This window comes from Electrona antarctica, assembly GCF_951216825.1.
Source record: "Electrona antarctica genome assembly, chromosome: 15".
Lineage (NCBI taxonomy): Eukaryota > Metazoa > Chordata > Actinopteri > Myctophiformes > Myctophidae > Electrona > Electrona antarctica.
The window spans coordinates 28993000-29013921 of NC_136796.1; the positions used below are offsets into that span (position 1 = coordinate 28993000).

The 20922-nt window shown below is 41.1% G+C and overlaps 1 protein-coding gene across 2 annotated transcripts in view; it reads left to right on the forward strand.

The window, feature by feature from the left end:
• The first annotated feature begins 1506 nt into the window (after positions 1-1506).
• Positions 1507-20922, forward strand: part of rims3 (regulating synaptic membrane exocytosis 3) — a 75773-nt gene continuing 56357 nt past the window's right edge. For both annotated transcript variants that reach the window (XM_079523122.1, XM_079523121.1), the window contains exon 1: positions 1507-1519. The gene's annotated coding sequence lies outside the window, so the exon portion shown is untranslated. The remainder of the gene's footprint in view (positions 1520-20922) is intronic.

Here is a 20922-nt window from a genome sequence, read left to right on the forward strand (position 1 = left end):
CATTTGTGTATTAACCATTACATTACATATTCATACATTTTCACATTGTGAGAATCTTTCGCAGTGGTTCAAATAAGAAGGTGAATTTAGCTATGCAAAAAATAGTTTTCTTCTGACGTTGTCCTTGTGTCCTTATGTTAGATTGGCTTTTGTGCACACTCCCACAGTCTTTGTAAGAGAGTGACCATGAAAGAAAATATTATCAAAGTAAGGAATAAAGATAAGCTTTTTATAAATAAAAGCCACTTATTTTAAATTTAATCAGCTGTGCTGGGTGACTAGCTAAATTAAAATTATCATGTTTTAAATAACCCCGGATTCATAGTTCATAATGTCTGTGCAGATAATAGCTCAACGCTTCACATAAAAGTGTTCACTCACGCACACACACATGAAACAACACGCCTATCACCAATGGAGCTGTATTTTCACTTGACCTATTGATCAAGTATGTTATCTTTGTTCTCAGTCATTTGGTGAATACAGCAACATGCAGTTGTAGTTCCACAGATTAGACAAAAGGGGGCAGCAGAATACAAGTTCTAAGTTAGTTAGAATGCAGCACTATGGAGAGAGACTGCCAATTCAGTGGCTATAGATAATGTTTTGTATTCTAGCCACTATTGTCAGAACATCTCACGTTAGATGGTTAGATCTTTCTCACCAGTTTTTAACCTACGGTAATCAACTTTGTCCTCCTATTTCTTACTCTGATCCTTGTGTGACGGATGTTAAATCAAAGCAACTGACCCACATAATCAATTTACACCACCATGATGGCCTCAAGATACTCATCGACGCAGGCTAGTCGTAGTCTTTCAATTGATGGGCAGCAATGAGTAAGTGGGATTTGAAACGGATCGTCGCTAGGTCTTGGGCAGCTAGTGGGACCAAGATGAAAGCAAAGAGAAAGCAATAAGCCATTCTGCTGCTATAGGAGCTTTAGCGCTGCTGAGTGGGGCATATTTTTAGCTGACAGGGACCGTTATCGGCAAGCGGTGAAACTGAGCTCGTGCCGTCTCCAGTGAGAAAGAGGGAGAGAGATGAAGTCATCAATAGTCAATTATCTAACACTGCTCGGGTCTGAGGCATCTCTAGCCAATGCAGTTCTGTGCATATAGCTATACATGGTAACACTACATTGATATGAGTCCGCCTGGCACCACATAGTACATTTATCTCCTTCTGCTCACTCTTTGCCAGCAATCCCCCTGTCTTCAAGCAGATAGTGAATAAATAATTCACCAGATTAATCTGGGATGAGGCGAGGGGGGGGGGGATCTTGTGAGAAGTCTTGCACCCTCATTCAGGCTTACTTAAAAATAAAATAAATACAGTACAAAATTCACGTTCAAAGACTATTTGAACGCTAAGAAATATGAGTGATTGCGATTTTCTTGTGTTTGTTTCTTCAACAGCAAATAAGCAGCAGGCCTTTCAGTTACTGCTGCAGTTGCTGCTTTTCAATAATGTATGCATGAGCTGCACAGCGCGGATCAGAGCATATTAAAGATGATGGGTGAGTCGGAGGCCTGTGTGCACTGTGCATCCATCGTAGCCTAACATCCATGCATACTTACATACATGTTCATCCTCGCATACATACAGTATACACCAAACATGCTTGAATACACACACATACACACACAAGCATAACATTCTGTACACAGTGTACACACTACACATAATGACCAACATACTTTATTATATAATGTATCGTCTTGTATTTTCAATTCCATTTTGAACGGTTAATCACTTAAGCCTGGGATATTGCCTTGTAATTGTGGTATATTAAACACTTTCTATAATTACTCTTCAAATGTCACTTTTAAGACCACATGCTGTCGATAGTGATGAGTACAGGGCATTTACTTCCACTGTAATTTTCTGCTCACCCCCCCCTCGGGAATTCTGGAATATTCTCAGAGGGATAGGATGGACACTTTGCTTGTTTACAACCCTCCACGTGTGAGATTGGATTCTTGAGAAATTACATTTTGAAATGGCAGTGGCCATTTATTTCCGGTGACACCCATACACAAATAAACACGCCCGCGGCTGACCCACCATGCACGGAATCCATTTCCTCTTTCATACATACTTGTCTCATCCCGTCACCCCATCCCAGCCTACCATGAGATCATGGATAACAGGGATCAACCGCACGCACATGCACGCACGCACGCACACACACACGCACGCACACACACACACACACACACACACACACACACACACACACACATACTGGTTTTTGTGGTTTGTGGGGACCAACATTTTTTTCATCCCTCGTGGGGACCACCCTTTCTAAAGGTTATACAGCTATGAAAAAAATCAGGTATAACAACTATGGCTTTGTAAGCTTATACACGACTTTAAATATCAGAATTGATGAAGTAATATCTGGACCATGCCATATGGGGACTTGTGAAAAATCTGGTTAACATGGTTGATGGGGACCTCATTTGAATATCATTTAAATAATTCACACAAGGTCCGCTCTAATGTGATTAATGGGGACCTTGCAACAAGTGTAATTACTAACTAGTAAAACGCCCTGGGGCGAGAGGCAACCTCGAGTCGTTTTTATGTATGGATCTCCAGTGTTTGATTAGGTCATCTGGATTGATGACTACAATAGGTCCATATATGGGCATTCCCAGATATGGGCTTAATATTGTTGACATGGACTTGGGATGGCATCAGGGATCTCCATATACAGTATGGGCATAAAGGGGAGTCCTACAATTACTGATGCCTCTATCTCCATATATGGTATCTCCATATATGGGCTGTATTGCTACATACATATGTAGATGACTGACGTCGGACATGCATAGATGTCTGATGTCATATGGATTTATGAATACAATATGTCCATATATGGGCATTCCCAGATATGGGCTTAACACAGCCGACGCGAATCGCGTATCAATACGTTATCAATTAATCAAACGTCGGGTGCGGATCACGTATCAATACGTTTCAATCACTTTTTTATAGCATACTTTCATTCATCTTTTTACCCACCCGGACAATGAAGAACCATCGCCCTATCATTGCTGCTTAGTCCCGCTCACGTGATCAGAAAAAAAAAAAAAAAAAAAAAAAACCCCCTCCCCTCCTGAAAACAGGAGGGCGGGCCGCTTTACGTGTATAAACCAGTGTAGAATGGATGCGCCCATGCCGATGTAGCCCGTGTGTGAAAAGAATCAAATTTCACCTAACCTCGCCTCACCAGGCTTTCCTCCACCTATTGGCTTTTATACTCGATTCCCCCCTCCCCTCCTGTTTCTCCTGCAGGAGGAGGGCCTTGCGAGATGGGGGCTCATGTCTCGGAAAAAAACATACGGAACGCTGTTACGCTGCCTAACACATGATCTGCAGATTCTGCACCAGATCGGCAACACACATGGACAGATGCATGTTTACTTCTTCATACTGTAGCGACCAAACGATCCCCGAGCCTACAATACTACGAACTAACAAACGAACTACAGTATCGAGAGGGGCCGCCATGACAACAGACAGTCTACCGTTGGTGGATCACGTATCGCCATGCAGAGCCGTCATAATCGGAGATCGCTCAGACGTGTGATTGTAACGCTTTTTTATTCATTATAATTGTAGCGATAAGACCGCAATGAACGCGTCGGGGACGTAATCGACCCGGGTGTAATGTATAACGAACTTTTCCGCGTCCTAAACCGTGCATGCCCAGGCATGTTCCCTATACTAGCTTGAAAAACAAAATCAGCTCATGATGACAACGCGTCTCACCGTTATACTATAGTTCTGAACCGAACGGTGGAATGGGACTTTTTATAGCCGTACGATCAAGACTTTTGCTGCCCAATGTGCCCATGACCCCCCCCCCCCCCCCCCCCAATGTTACTGCGATCAAAACAATGAAAGCAGTGAATCATCATCATCATCTAAAGGATGCAGAGTTATGAAGGTTTATAGTCAGACATTGACAGGCAGATATAACAATAAACACAATAAATATGCTATACATCCTATACACCGAATGAAAGCCCTGAATGTGTACTTTTACGAGGAAAAGAGTAAACATTGATCCCATGTACAGTCTGTCATAAATTGGTTACTGGGTGGATGCACATTGCGCCCACCAGATATAACTGCAGAGAAGACATGGACCCGTACTCAATATTCACAAAATAAGGCCTATAGCGACATATAAATACTATATACCGTATGAAACAGAAGACTCTCTGCTTTCATAAGAAAAAAACTTCTACTGTAGTAATAATAAAAATCACACCCATGTGAAGTGAGTGGTGCAACTCTGTCCCATATTCTGTTCTCTGCTTATTCAATACAGCTCGCTATATACGGACTGAGGCAGAAAGTCATGTAAACCTTTTATTTACAGTTTGGTCTGTAAACTTCTACTGTAATAATAAAAATCACACCCCTGTGAAGTGAGCGTTGCAACTGTTCTGTACTTATTCACTACAGCTCGCTATATACGGACTGAGGCAGAAAGTCATGTAAACCTTTTATTTACAGTTTGGTCTGTAAACTTCTACTGTAATAATAAAAATCACACCCCTGTGAAGTGAGCGGTGCAACTGTTCTCTACAGTTGCGCTCACTTCACAGGGGTGTGATTTTTATTATTACAGTAGAAGTTTACAGACCAAACTGTAAATAAAAGGTTTACATGACTTTCTGTCTCAGTCCGTATATAGCGAGCTGTAGTGAATAAGTACAGAACAGTTGCAACGCTCACTTCACAGGGGTGTGATTTTTATTATTACAGTAGAAGTTTACAGACCAAACTGTAAATAAAAGGTTTACATGACTTTCTGCCTCAGTCCGTATATAGCGAGCTGTATTGAATAAGCAGAGAACAGAATATGGGACAGAGTTGCACCACTCACTTCACATGGGTGTGATTTTTATTATTACTACAGTAGATGTTTTTTTCTTATGAAAGCAGAGAGTCTTCTGTTTCATACGGTATATAGTATTTATATGTCGCTATAGGCCTTATTTTGTGAATATTGAGGAGTTCACGTCCATGTCTTCTCTGAAGTTATCTGGTGGGCACAAGCTGCATTCAATAACCAATTACTGTCTAACTGTACATGGGATCAATGTTTACTCTTTTCCTCGTAAAAGTACACATTCAGGGCTTTCATTCGGTGTATAGGATGTATAGGATATTTATTGGGTTCAATTTTATATCTGCCTGTCAATGTCTCTGACTTTAAACCATCCATAACTCTGCTCGCTGTTCAAGATAACCACTTCCAGGCAAATGCAGGTGTTGCAAAAAGGTCAATATCTCCAGAATGGAACATGGTAAAATCAAAATGTATTTTTTAAATTGAAGTGGACAAGTTCAGCTTTCTTTTGATGTATGCGTGTGATTCTCGCTATAAGAGAACATTTTGCTGTGGGCCCCCGAACAAGGCCTTTGTGCAATGTTAAACGGTAGCAACATCCAAATAGGCCTGTCGAGATCTTGTAGCAATCAAAGTGTTAATCAAAATACTGATATATCATTCAGCTTTAATTCCAAACGGGCAACTTCAGTCTATGACTAGTATTAAAATGTTATTTCCTTCTTTCATGTCCAATGAATTTGTAATTAAGTTATTAAGGTAACATACCATATGAATCCATTTGGGAAAATAATAATAATAATAATAATAATAATAATTCAAAACCATAACCAATTTAAAAATAGCTAAAACATAATTCAGTTTTCCAATTAAAAAATAGCCAATCTACAAGCTCAAAACGCGTCAAAGCACAACACATTTTGAGCTTGTAGACTGCTATTTAATTGTACAAGCGAACAAATTGGTACTAATATCCTGACTACGCCACCTCCCGCTTGTTGAGGGGGCAGGAGGAACCCCTAGAGTGTAAACTTTGACCAACTTCCCCTTTAACAGGAACAATGTACGAGAGGCATTTGTGGAAAATGTAACAACTTTATTTATATATAACTACACAGTATATATTAAAAGGTTAGGGCAATACAAGAGTGAGGCAGATAAGATAATAGAGTGACAAGTATATAATTAGCTCAAATACATTTGGGGAAAGAAGGGGGACAGGCCTAGCACGAAAAACAACTTGTGCAATACAACAATAAAATCAATACAAAACATGCAGTGCAGGGGGTTAACAAATACACACCAATAAAACCCAAACCAATAAAAGACAGTCATACTAAATAGTAGATAGATAGTAGGTATTTAGAACACACTTTCAGTTCTGTGATATATGGGGACATTTAACACACTTTAAGCTAATGTGCATCACGGGGACATATAAATACACACACACAAACAAACAAACACACATCTTAAAACATGCATCTTGGGGACTCCGTGCTAAATGTGCATCATGGGGACGTCTTCTGAAGTTTCAATTATTTTGCCTTCAAGCTTGCATAAATACACACACACATCTTAAAACATGCATATTGGGTACCCCGTGCTAATGTGCATCATGGGGTCGTCTTCTGATGTTTCAATTATTCTGCCTATTATGTGATCTACAATATTTAGACTTTTAATGCCCTTTACATTAGGCTAATGTGCGTCACGGGGACATACATGCTGTTAGAGTTCTCAACGGGCCTGACAATAAAGCCTGGACCCGAACTGGTCCAACCCAAGGCTTGGCCCGGCCCGAAACATTACCATAATGTTAAGTCTGATAAGCCCCAGTAAAGGAAAAAACACCACCAGTTGGCTGCGGCTATGTTGTTAAATTTACATCATTATACCGAGTGAGTGTGTGAGAGAACGGACAGTCATACTAGACATTAGGACATTACACAACATCCTTGTAAGGTGTGCTCTCCCCATTTACCTTTTCAATGGAAGTGGATGTCTTGGCAACTGCTGGAGCCATGTGTGTCTGTGGGGGAGTCTCCACCCCCTGTTGCAGGCATGTCATTCAACATCTGTTTAGAATAAGATTCATTGAATATTTAAAAGAGTTAGGCATGTGAAAGTAGTGCACTTAACTATCAATGTTGAATGCACTTATTGGAAGTTGCTTTGGATAAAAGCGAGTTCGAAATAACTCATGTAAGATAATGTTACTAGTATTACAACATCCTGATGTAGTCCAATATACCATTTTGTTACATAGTAGGTATTTAGAACACACTTTCAGTTCTGTGATATATGGGGACATTTAACACACTTTAAGCTAATGTGCATCACGGGGACATATAAATACACACACACGAACAAACACACACATATCTTAAAACATGCATCTTGGGGACTCCGTGCTAAATGTGCATCATGGGGACGTCTTCTGAAGTTTCAATTATTTTGCCTTCAAGCTTGCATAAATACACACACACATCTTAAAACATGCATATTGGGTACCCCTTGCTAATGTGCATCATGGGGACGTCTTCTGATGTTTCAATTATTCTGCCTATTATGTGATCTACAATATTTAGACTTTTAATGCCCTTTACATTAGGCTAATGTGCGTCACGGGGACATACATGCTGTTAGAGTTCTTAACGGGCCTGACAATAAAGCCTGGACCCGAACTGGTCCAACCCAAGACTTGGCCCGGCCCGAAACATTACCATAATGTTAAGTCTGATAAGCCCCAGTAAAGGAAAAAACACCACCAGTTGGCTGCGGCTATGTTGTTAAATTTACATCATTATACCGAGTGAGTGTGCGAGAGAACGGACAGTCATACTAGACATTAGGACATTACACAACAACCTTGTAAGGTGTGCTCTCCCCATTTACCTTTTCAATTGAAGTGGATGTCTTGGCAACTGCTGGAGCCATGTGTGTCTGTGGGGGAGTCTCCACCCCCTGTTGCAGGCATGTCATTCAACATCTGTTTAGAATAAGATTCATTGAATATTTAAAAGAGTTAGGCATGTGAAAGTAGTGCACTTGACTATCAATGTTGAATGCACTTATTGGAAGTTGCTTTGGATAAAAGCGAGTTCGAAATAACTCATGTAAGATAATGTTACTAGTATTACAACATCCTGATGTAGTCCAATATACCATTTTGTTACATAGTAGGTATATAGAACACACTTTCAGTTCTGTGATATATGGGGACATTTAACACACTTTAAGCTAATGTGCATCACGGGGACATATAAATACACACACACAAACAAACACACACACATCTTAAAACATGCATCTTGGGGACTCCGTGCTAAATGTGCATCATGGGGACGTCTTCTGAAGTTTCAATATTTTGCCTTCAAGCTTGCATAAATACACACACACATCTTAAAACATGCATATTGGGTACCCCTTGCTAATGTGCATCATGGGGACGTCTTCTGATGTTTCAATTATTCTGCCTATTATGTGATCTACAATATTTAGACTTTTAATGCCCTTTACATTAGGCTAATGTGCGTCACGGGGACATACATGCTGTTAGAGTTCTTAACGGGCCTGACAATAAAGCCTGGACCCGAACTGGTCCAACCCAAGACTTGGCCCGGCCCGAAACATTACCATAATGTTAAGTCTGATAAGCCCCAGTAAAGGAAAAAACACCACCAGTTGGCTGCGGCTATGTTGTTAAATTTACATCATTATACCGAGTGAGTGTGTGAGAGAACGGACAGTCATACTAGACATTAGGACATTACACAACAACCTTGTAAGGTGTGCTCTCCCCATTTACCTTTTCAATTGAAGTGGATGTCTTGGCAACTGCTGGAGCCATGTGTGTCTGTGGGGGAGTCTCCACCCCCTGTTGCAGGCATGTCATTCAACATCTGTTTAGAATAAGATTCATTGAATATTTAAAAGAGTTAGGCATGTGAAAGTAGTGCACTTGACTATCAATGTTGAATGCACTTATTGGAAGTTGCTTTGGATAAAAGCGAGTTCGAAATAACTCATGTAAGATAATGTTACTAGTATTACAACATCCTGATGTAGTCCAATATACCATTTTGTTACATAGTAGGTATATAGAACACACTTTCAGTTCTGTGATATATGGGGACATTTAACACACTTTAAGCTAATGTGCATCACGGGGACATATAAATACACACACACAAACAAACACACACACATCTTAAAACATGCATCTTGGGGACTCCGTGCTAAATGTGCATCATGGGGACGTCTTCTGAAGTTTCAATATTTTGCCTTCAAGCTTGCATAAATACACACACACACACACACACACATCTTAAAACATGCATATTGGGGACCCCGTGCTAATGTGCATCATGGGGTCGTCTTCTGATGTTTCAATTATTCTGCCTATTATGTGATCTACAATATTTAGACTTTTAATGCCCTTTACTTTAGGCTAATGTGCGTCACGGGGACATACATGCTGTTAGAGTTCTCAACGGGCCTGACAATTAAAGCCTGGACCCGAACTGGTCAAACCCAAGGCTTAGCCCGGCCCGAAACATTACTATAATGTTAAGTCTGATAAGCCCCAGTAAAGGAAAAAACACCACCAGTTGGCTGCGGCTATGTTGTTAAATTGACATAATTATACCGAGTGAGTGTGTGAGAGAACGGACAGTCATACTAAATAGTAGATAGATAGTAGGTATTTAGAACACACTTTCAGTTTTGTGATATATGGGGACATTTAACACACTTTAAGCTAATGTGCATCACGGGGACATATAAATACACACAAAAACAAACACACACACACACATCTTAAAACATGCATCTTGGGGACTCCGTGCTAAATGTGCATCACGGGGACGTCTTCTGAAGTTTCAATTATTTTGCCTTCAAGCTTGCATAAATACACACACACACACATCTTAAAACATGCATATTTGGGACCCCGTGCTAATGTGCATCATGGGGTCGTCTTCTGATGTTTCAATTATTCTGCCTATTATGTGATCTACAATATTTAGACTTTTAATGCCCTTTACTTTAGGCTAATGTGCGTCACAGGGACATACATGCTGTTAGAGTTCTTAACGGGCCTGACAATAAAGCCTGGACCCGAACTGGTCCAACCCAAGACTTGGCCCGGCCCGAAACATTACCATAATGTTAAGTCTGATAAGCCCCAGTAAAGGAAAAAACACCACCAGTTGGCTGCGGCTATGTTGTTAAATTTACATCATTATACCGAGTGAGTGTGTGAGAGAACGGACAGTCATACTAGACATTAGGACATTACACAACAACCTTGTAAGGTGTGCTCTCCCCATTTACCTTTTCAATTGAAGTGGATGTCTTGGCAACTGCTGGAGCCATGTGTGTCTGTGGAGGAGTCTCCACCCCCTGTTGCAGGCATGTCATTCAACATCTGTTTAGAATAAGATTAATTGAATATTTAAAAGAGTTAGGCATGTGAAAGTAGTGCACTTGACTATCAATGTTGAATGCACTTATTGGAAGTTGCTTTGGATAAAAGCGAGTTCGAAATAACTCATGTAAGATAATGTTACTAGTATTACAACATCCTGATGTAGTCCAATATACCATTTTGTTACATAGTAGGTATTTAGAACACACTTTCAGTTCTGTGATATATGGGGACATTTAACACACTTTAAGCTAATGTGCATCACGGGGACATATAAATACACACACAAACAAACACACACACATCTTAAAACATGCATCTTGGGGACTCCGTGCTAAATGTGCATCATGGGGACGTCTTCTGAAGTTTCAATATTTTGCCTTCAAGCTTGCATAAATACACACACACACACACACATCTTAAAACATGCATATTGGGGACCCCGTGCTAATGTGCATCATGGGGTCGTCTTCTGATGTTTCAATTATTCTTCCTATTATGTGATCTACAATATTTAGACTTTTAATGCCCTTTACTTTAGGCTAATGTGCGTCACGGGGACATACATGCTGTTAGAGTTCTCAACGGGCCTGACAATTAAAGCCTGGATCCGAACTGGTCAAACCCAAGGCTTAGCCCGGCCCGAAACATTACTATAATGTTAAGTCTGATAAGCCCCAGTAAAGGAAAAAACACCACCAGTTGGCTGCGGCTATGTTGTTAAATTGACATAATTATACCGAGTGAGTGTGTGAGAGAACGGACAGTCATACTAAATAGTAGATAGATAGTAGGTATTTAGAACACACTTTCAGTTTTGTGATATATGGGGACATTTAACACACTTTAAGCTAATGTGCATCATGGGGACATATAAATACACACACAAACAAACACACACACACATCTTAAAACATGCATCTTGGGGACTCCGTGCTAAATGTGCATCACGGGGACGTCTTCTGAAGTTTCAATTATTTTGCCTTCAAGCTTGCATAAATACACACACACACACATATCTTAAAACATGCATATTTGGGACCCCGTGCTAATGTGCATCATGGGGTCGTCTTCTGATGTTTCAATTATTCTGCCTATTATGTGATCTACAATATTTAGACTTTTAATGCCCTTTACTTTAGGCTAATGTGCGTCACAGGGACATACATGCTGTTAGAGTTCTTAACGGGCCTGACAATAAAGCCTGGACCCGAACTGGTCCAACCCAAGACTTGGCCCGGCCCGAAACATTACCATAATGTTAAGTCTGATAAGCCCCAGTAAAGGAAAAAACACCACCAGTTGGCTGCGGCTATGTTGTTAAATTTACATCATTATACCGAGTGAGTGTGTGAGAGAACGGACAGTCATACTAGACATTAGGACATTACACAACAACCTTGTAAGGTGTGCTCTCCCCATTTACCTTTTCAATTGAAGTGGATGTCTTGGCAACTGCTGGAGCCATGTGTGTCTGTGGGGGAGTCTCCACCCCCTGTTGCAGGCATGTCATTCAACATCTGTTTAGAATAAGATTCATTGAATATTTAAAAGAGTTAGGCATGTGAAAGTAGTGCACTTGACTATCAATGTTGAATGCACTTATTGGAAGTTGCTTTGGATAAAAGCGAGTTCGAAATAACTCATGTAAGATAATGTTACTAGTATTACAACATCCTGATGTAGTCCAATATACCATTTTGTTACATAGTAGGTATTTAGAACACACTTTCAGTTCTGTGATATATGGGGACATTTAACACACTTTAAGCTAATGTGCATCACGGGGACATATAAATACACACACACAAACAAACACACACACATCTTAAAACATGCATCTTGGGGACTCCGTGCTAAATGTGCATCATGGGGACGTCTTCTGAAGTTTCAATATTTTGCCTTCAAGCTTGCATAAATACACACACACACACACACATCTTAAAACATGCATATTGGGGACCCCGTGCTAATGTGCATCATGGGGTCGTCTTCTGATGTTTCAATTATTCTTCCTATTATGTGATCTACAATATTTAGACTTTTAATGCCCTTTACTTTAGGCTAATGTGCGTCACGGGGACATACATGCTGTTAGAGTTCTCAACGGGCCTGACAATTAAAGCCTGGACCCGAACTGGTCAAACCCAAGGCTTAGCCCGGCCCGAAACATTACTATAATGTTAAGTCTGATAAGCCCCAGTAAAGGAAAAAACACCACCAGTTGGCTGCGGCTATGTTGTTAAATTGACATAATTATACCGAGTGAGTGTGTGAGAGAACGGACAGTCATACTAAATAGTAGATAGATAGTAGGTATTTAGAACACACTTTCAGTTCTGTGATATATGGGGACATTTAACACACTTTAAGCTAATGTGCATCACAGGGACATATAAATACACACACACAAACAAACACACACACATCTTAAAACATGCATCTTGGGGACTCCGTGCTAAATGTGCATCATGGGGACGTCTTCTGAAGTTTCAATATTTTGCCTTCAAGCTTGCATAAATACACACACACACACACACATCTTAAAACATGCATATTGGGGACCCCGTGCTAATGTGCATCATGGGGTCGTCTTCTGATGTTTCAATTATTCTGCCTATTATGTGATCTACAATATTTAGACTTTTAATGCCCTTTACTTTAGGCTAATGTGCGTCACGGGGACATACATGCTGTTAGAGTTCTCAACGGGCCTGACAATTAAAGCCTGGACCCGAACTGGTCAAACCCAAGGCTTAGCCCGGCCCGAAACATTACTATAATGTTAAGTCTGATAAGCCCCAGTAAAGGAAAAAACACCACCAGTTGGCTGCGGCTATGTTGTTAAATTGACATAATTATACCGAGTGAGTGTGTGAGAGAACGGACAGTCATACTAAATAGTAGATAGATAGTAGGTATTTAGAACACACTTTCAGTTTTGTGATATATGGGGACATTTAACACACTTTAAGCTAATGTGCATCATGGGGACATATAAATACACACACAAACAAACACACACACACATCTTAAAACATGCATCTTGGGGACTCCGTGCTAAATGTGCATCACGGGAAGTCTTCTGAAGTTTCAATTATTTTGCCTTCAAGCTTGCATAAATACACACACACTCACATCTTAAAACATGCATATTTGGGACCCCGTGCTAATGTGCATCATGGGGTCGTCTTCTGATGTTTCAATTATTCTGCCTATTATGTGATCTACAATATTTAGACTTTTAATGCCCTTTACTTTAGGCTAATGTGCGTCACAGGGACATACATGCTGTTAGAGTTCTTAACGGGCCTGACAATAAAGCCTGGACCCGAACTGGTCCAACCCAAGACTTGGCCCGGCCCGAAACATTACCATAATGTTAAGTCTGATAAGCCCCAGTAAAGGAAAAAACACCACCAGTTGGCTGCGGCTATGTTGTTAAATTTACATCATTATACCGAGTGAGTGTGTGAGAGAACGGACAGTCATACTAGACATTAGGACATTACACAACAACCTTGTAAGGTGTGCTCTCCCCATTTACCTTTTCAATTGAAGTGGATGTCTTGGCAACTGCTGGAGCCATGTGTGTCTGTGGGGGAGTCTCCACCCCCTGTTGCAGGCATGTCATTCAACATCTGTTTAGAATAAGATTCATTGAATATTTAAAAGAGTTAGGCATGTGAAAGTAGTGCACTTGACTATCAATGTTGAATGCACTTATTGGAAGTTGCTTTGGATAAAAGCGAGTTCGAAATAACTCATGTAAGATAATGTTACTAGTATTACAACATCCTGATGTAGTCCAATATACCATTTTGTTACATAGTAGGTATTTAGAACACACTTTCAGTTCTGTGATATATGGGGACATTTAACACACTTTAAGCTAATGTGCATCACGGGGACATATAAATACACACACACAAACAAACACACACACATCTTAAAACATGCATCTTGGGGACTCCGTGCTAAATGTGCATCATGGGGACGTCTTCTGAAGTTTCAATATTTTGCCTTCAAGCTTGCATAAATACACACACACACACACACATCTTAAAACATGCATATTGGGGACCCCGTGCTAATGTGCATCATGGGGTCGTCTTCTGATGTTTCAATTATTCTGCCTATTATGTGATCTACAATATTTAGACTTTTAATCTCCCTTTACTTTAGGCTAATGTGCGTCACGGGGACATACATGCTGTTAGAGTTCTCAACGGGCCTGACAATTAAAGCCTGGACCCGAACTGGTCAAACCCAAGGCTTAGCCCGGCCCGAAACATTACTATAATGTTAAGTCTGATAAGCCCCAGTAAAGGAAAAAACACCACCAGTTGGCTGCGGCTATGTTGTTAAATTGACATAATTATACCGAGTGAGTGTGTGAGAGAACGGACAGTCATACTAAATAGTAGATAGATAGTAGGTATTTAGAACACACTTTCAGTTTTGTGATATATGGGGACATTTAACACACTTTAAGCTAATGTGCATCACGGGGACATATAAATACACACAAAAACAAACACACACACACATCTTAAAACATGCATCTTGGGGACTCTGTGCTAAATGTGCATCACGGGGACGTCTTCTGAAGTTTCAATTATTTTGCCTTCAAGCTTGCATAAATACACACACACTCACATCTTAAAACATGCATATTTGGGACCCCGTGCTAATGTGCATCATGGGGTCGTCTTCTGATGTTTCAATTATTCTTCCTATTATGTGATCTACAATATTTAGACTTTTAATGCCCTTTACTTTAGGCTAATGTGCGTCACAGGGTCATACATGCTGTTAGAGTTCTTAACGGGCCTGACAATAAAGCCTGGACCCGAACTGGTCCAACCCAAGACTTGGCCCGGCCCGAAACATTACCATAATGTTAAGTCTGATAAGCCCCAGTAAAGGAAAAAACACCACCAGTTGGCTGCGGCTATGTTGTTAAATTTACATCATTATACCGAGTGAGTGTGTGAGAGAACGGACAGTCATACTAGACATTAGGACATTACACAACAACCTTGTAAGGTGTGCTCTCCCCATTTACCTTTTCAATTGAAGTGGATGTCTTGGCAACTGCTGGAGCCATGTGTGTCTGTGGGGGCCTCCACCCCCGGCCTGTTGCAGGCATGTCATTCAACATCTGTTTAGAATAAGATTCATTGAATATTTAAAAGAGTTAGGCATGTGAAAGTAGTGCACTTGACTATCAATGTTGAATGCACTTATTGGAAGTTGCTTTGGATAAAAGCGAGTTCGAAATAACTCATGTAAGATAATGTTACTAGTATTACAACATCCTGATGTAGTCCAATATACCATTTTGTTACATAGTAGGTATTTAGAACACACTTTCAGTTCTGTGATATATGGGGACATTTAACACACTTTAAGCTAATGTGCATCACGGGGACATATAAATACACACACAAACAAACACAAACACACATCTTAAAACATGCATCTTGGGGACTCTGTGCTAAATGTGCATCATGGGGACGTCTTCTGAAGTTTCAATATTTTGCCTTCAAGCTTGCATAAATACACACACACACACATCTTAAAACATGCATATTGGGGACCCCGTGCTAATGTGCATCATGGGGACGTCTTCTGATGTTTCAATTATTATATTATTACCATTTTCTTTAATATCACATCATTGCAGAGTCACTGGCTGCACTGCTACAGTGCTACACAGAAGGACAGCAGCTAAAGGAAGCTAATGCTACAACACTACAAACTGGACCAAACTCAACATATATACTTTATACAGTAGAAAGTCCTAACACAAAAACGAAATTGTATACCCATTCTGACTATTTTCACAGAAAATAATAGCAAAATAAACGTTTCAGGAGCCCACATTGGATTACATTACATGAAATTACCACCAAACAACATCATCCTTATATCTGAAGCTAAACTGAAGCTAAGTGTCTTAACTTCATCACAAAACTATTTGTGTTACAAAACAGTAGTTTTAAGGTCATTACTAACCTGAAAGTACAGGAAAAGCAATCCCTCTAACTGATCTAAACTGTCTTCAGCCCATGTGAGCCATTTGAGCTAACTTAGCTAACTGAGCTATCTTAATAATCAGAGCTAATTCACAAAATGTTATGAGCTAACTTAGCTAACTGAGCTATCTTAATAATCAGAGCTAATTCACAAAATGTTATGGTCAAATACTGGTTATAGTGATTTTTCAAATATCTGTGGTTGAGCACTGTTTTTATTAATTGTTCATTCAGAAAAAAATAGCTTACCTTGTGTTTTGCTTTTGCTGCCATCTTCACTGGAATCTCCTGTTCTGTTACACCTGTTAACACTCAATTTGATGGTATAATCCCTCCTTGTGGGGAACAGGGTGGGTGGGGCCACATAATGATGTGGGTGCGGCCACAAAAGTGTGTGTGAGAATGTAATGAGTGCAATAGCAGCTAAAACCCTTAGGGGGAGATACTGAGCACCACTTACACACACACGATGATCAAAAAACGTCCCTTATGGGCCAAGGCTAAAAACCTCACAGGCACATATAAAGCATCTCCTGGGTTGGTTTTTTAACGGTTTCCCTCATGGGGACTAGCTTTTTTGTCCCCATACCGTAACTGGTCCCCATGACGTGACTGTGTAAACAGATTTGTGTCCCCACAAAGATAGAAAAACCAGTGCACACACACACACACACACACACACACACACACACACACACACACACACACACACACACACACTGTGTACAGGGGGGCTAACTGAATTACCTGGGATTTGACCCCAGCAACATGGTCAAATACGTCTCCATGGATGGCTCTAGTCTAATACATAGCACGCTGCTCTATAGAAGCACTGGGGAGTCGGGGACCCCGCTGCCCTACTAATGGCCCTATTTAGACTTTTACACTTTTAGCCGGCAGGGTGGAATGGACCTATCCAGCAAACCATAACTGATGATGCTAGCTTTGGTTTCATCCTGTTCAAAAATGGCAGATACTGTATAGGAGGCACCACGTCTCTGTGTGTGTGTGTGTGTGTGTGTGTGTGTGTGTGTGTGTGTGTGTGTGTGTGTGTGTGTGTGTGTGTGTGTGTGTGTGTGTGTGTGTGTGTGTGTGTGTGTGTGTGTGTGTGTGTACATCTGTAATCCACGTAACTCGAGAACCGTTCGTCCCACCGACTTCAAATCCGACACACGTGTTCCACACCCCACAGGGAGTGCAGTGCCCGGTGTCACCAGAGAACTGCCACAAAAGGCCTCTGCCTGGGCTCTGGACAGGGCCCCTGCCCAGGCTCCGCCTCCATATATGGAGCTGGCCTGTTCTGACATCACAGCACTCCATATTTGGGCATGACTGACACAGAACTCCATATATAGGAATTAAGGGACACAGAGAGACAGATTCTGAAATCTCCATATATGGGCATAAAAGGGACACAGACAGATGGGTGGAACGGGTACTCTGACACGGGTACAACGGGTATTGCATAGCCGGGTGGGGCATGGATCTCCAACTTCCATCGTTACAGACTCGGTGCTCTACAGCCGGACACCGGTCTAGTTTAAATAAATAGCAGATCTATAAGCTTGTAGATCGGGTACTGTTGAAGATGTTTGAATAGGGCTTAAATGGATAAATAAAACAAAAGTTGCATTTATGTAGGTATTTATTTTGATCAAAAGGTTAATTGTGATTATTTGTTTTCTTATACCGTTATGTTAAATGTTCTCAAATAGAAACTTTAACCAAATCTAAGTTTTTTTCAAATTATTTTCGGACTCTCCAAAATGGGGATGGGCAACGGTTGGCCTCTAATTGTTCCACAGGCATGGTCAGAGAGCAGAACCTTAACATAAGGCCTCGTCGTTACAGAACACCAGCTTTGGATCTAGCACTGGCGTTTAATGTTTAATGAGCAGTGATTTTGGACCGTTCCCTGTTGCTGTGGCAGAGGAAAACATGGCCTGGTAATTGGAACAAAGACTCTTCGCACCGTGGAATTGATTGTGTTGTGCCACAGTGGCATGCCTCTGGGAAACGGGACATTGATCCTGCAGCCCACTGATTTATGCCTGTTTGAGTGGCTATTGTTGCATGGTCCGCTGAACAGCTCGACGGGCCTATGGCTGCCGGCAGGATTTCTGAGATGAAGACGCCCGCGTTGTTATTTTCTTTGCACTAAATTGTTTTCTTTGCGCTCTGTGGTCACTCGGTCACTGTTTATGTGACCATTAAATGACCCTGTCATTGACCAGGGTTCATACCATTTCATTTACTCTGATCTCACACTTCCAAGTCACTCTGTCTGGATAAGAGCTAAATGCTCAAATGTAATAGTCTGTATAAGTCTCACATGATTGTCAATGAACCTAGATTAGTAAATAATTCATAGGGTAATGCTGTTGGAGAAGCAATAAGACCCATTTTACATTGTAAGCGAGACTCTACTCTAGACCCATGTGAAAGTGCTAGGAGGTGTTATTCAGCTTGTCAGTTGCACAATATTATTGAATAGACTATAGGCAACAAACCGTTGTTATTACAGCCTGCTAGTGCAAGTGTGTATGTCTTTGTGAGTCTGTCTGTCTGTCTGTCTGTCTGTCTGTCTGTCTGTCTGTCTGTCTGTCTGTCTGTCTGTCTGTCTGTCTGTCTGTCTGTCTGTCTGTCTGTCTGTCTACACTCTACAGGCATGTGTTTTGCATCATATGAGATGATAGGAAGTCTGGTCAATTTAACACATGATGCACCTAGCAGGTTGGATGCACCTAGCAGGATATTAGCTGAGATACTGCCACCCATTCACTTACACTCATAACTTGGATTGCATAACGCTGCTTTCATCGGCTAGTATACTGTCTGTATTGTAAAACAACCCAAGGTGTCAAATTCAGAACATTATTCAAGGCTAGACTATGACTGTTTCTCTTTGGATGAAACCCAGACTTTGATGAGCTGTTTGGGTCAGACCCAGCAAGTCTCTGATAGTATAATTCTCACTGTTAGAGATACAGATACACAGTAGAGTAGCCCAGAGCAGTGGTTCTCAAAGTGGGGTCCTCGAGGCGGTTCCAGGGGGTCCCTAGCAAAATATAGCATCAACAGTTTGACGACTTTGACCACTTTCATTCTATACATTGGGTATTTGAAAATAAACGATGTACAAGCTCACAACACATCACGTTTGAGAACCACTGGCCTTGAGGGTGTTTTTTCGCCCACAGCATCACTTTAGAAACAACACCCTGTTCTCAAACACTGGCGCTTAGAACTTAAATATCACTGACTGGTCCACTCCGAATGTGATGACGTCTATGCAGCCATGCCAAGATTCAATGCATGATTCATGTATCCATATGAAAACCATAAGCACGGTTACTCAAATATGCATTCTCTCTCTTGCGCGCGCACACACACACACACACACACACACACACACACACACACACACACACACACACACACACACACACACACACACACACACACACACAGGCACAACACAGTAAGTGATTTCTATATTCTTTCAGCAATCAGCAATTTATCCAATCAGGAGAGACAACCCATGGATAGGATAAACAAGGGTAATTATATTGATTAGCAGGTTAATGGGTATATACTCTCTTAATTGGATGAAATTGGCAATCCAAATTTATTTTCAGTTTATTGGAGAGATGAGCAAACACTCCATAGCAACGACTAGCTTCAACCTTTCACAACACATATCTACCTCTAAAACAGCCTACTGTGTTTGTTGATTGTGTGAACAGATTCTAGTCTAGGGCTAGGCCAATACCCTACATTATTTGTAGAAGGAACTTTTCCTCATTATTTGGCTACACAGTCACACGTACATACGCCTTGCCATGGTGTGCTGTGGTGGAGCCCCCCTACCCCCATCCTCCAGCCCCTCCCCTCCCCTCCCCTCCCCTCCTCTCCTCTCCTAGCCTACCGCGTCTCACACCGCGCCTTGGATGCAGTGTGACAAGCTGAAGAGAGCAGCAGGCAAGGCAGGCAAGCGCAGAGCCGTTCGTTGAGAAACCCAACGTCCAATCGTACCAGGCAGCACTGCGAAAATTAAACTCAAACGATGACATTCATACAGATACGACAGAGCCAATCCGTTATTTGACAACTTGTTTCGACCCGTTCCTCGCCTTCGCTGCTCCTTGCTGTAAAGCGGTGAGTGTTTATGTTATGGTTATGTTTTGAATTGGCGGCGATGCTCTCGCAGTGCCCAACTGTTGGTGCGGCATATCGTGGAATGGATGATAATGGCACTTTGCAGTGTCTTTGATATTCGTTGTGCATATGCTTATTGTGCTATTATGTAGCGAGTAGCAGAATTTACGATATTATTAATCACTTACTGTCATTCAATGGGCATGGCGACAGTTATTTGTGTTTTTACGCAGGCCTATTTTGTAGGATTAAGAATGTTCACCAAATAGCCAATATTAGTGTGAACTGGGATTAATTGCTCGAGTCTGTTTCTTAGTTCGCCAACATTGGCCAATAAATGACTGGTAAAAAGCTACTATGGCATGGGACTGCGTATTTCTGTCTTCATGTGTCAGACTGATGATACCCAGCTGGCACAT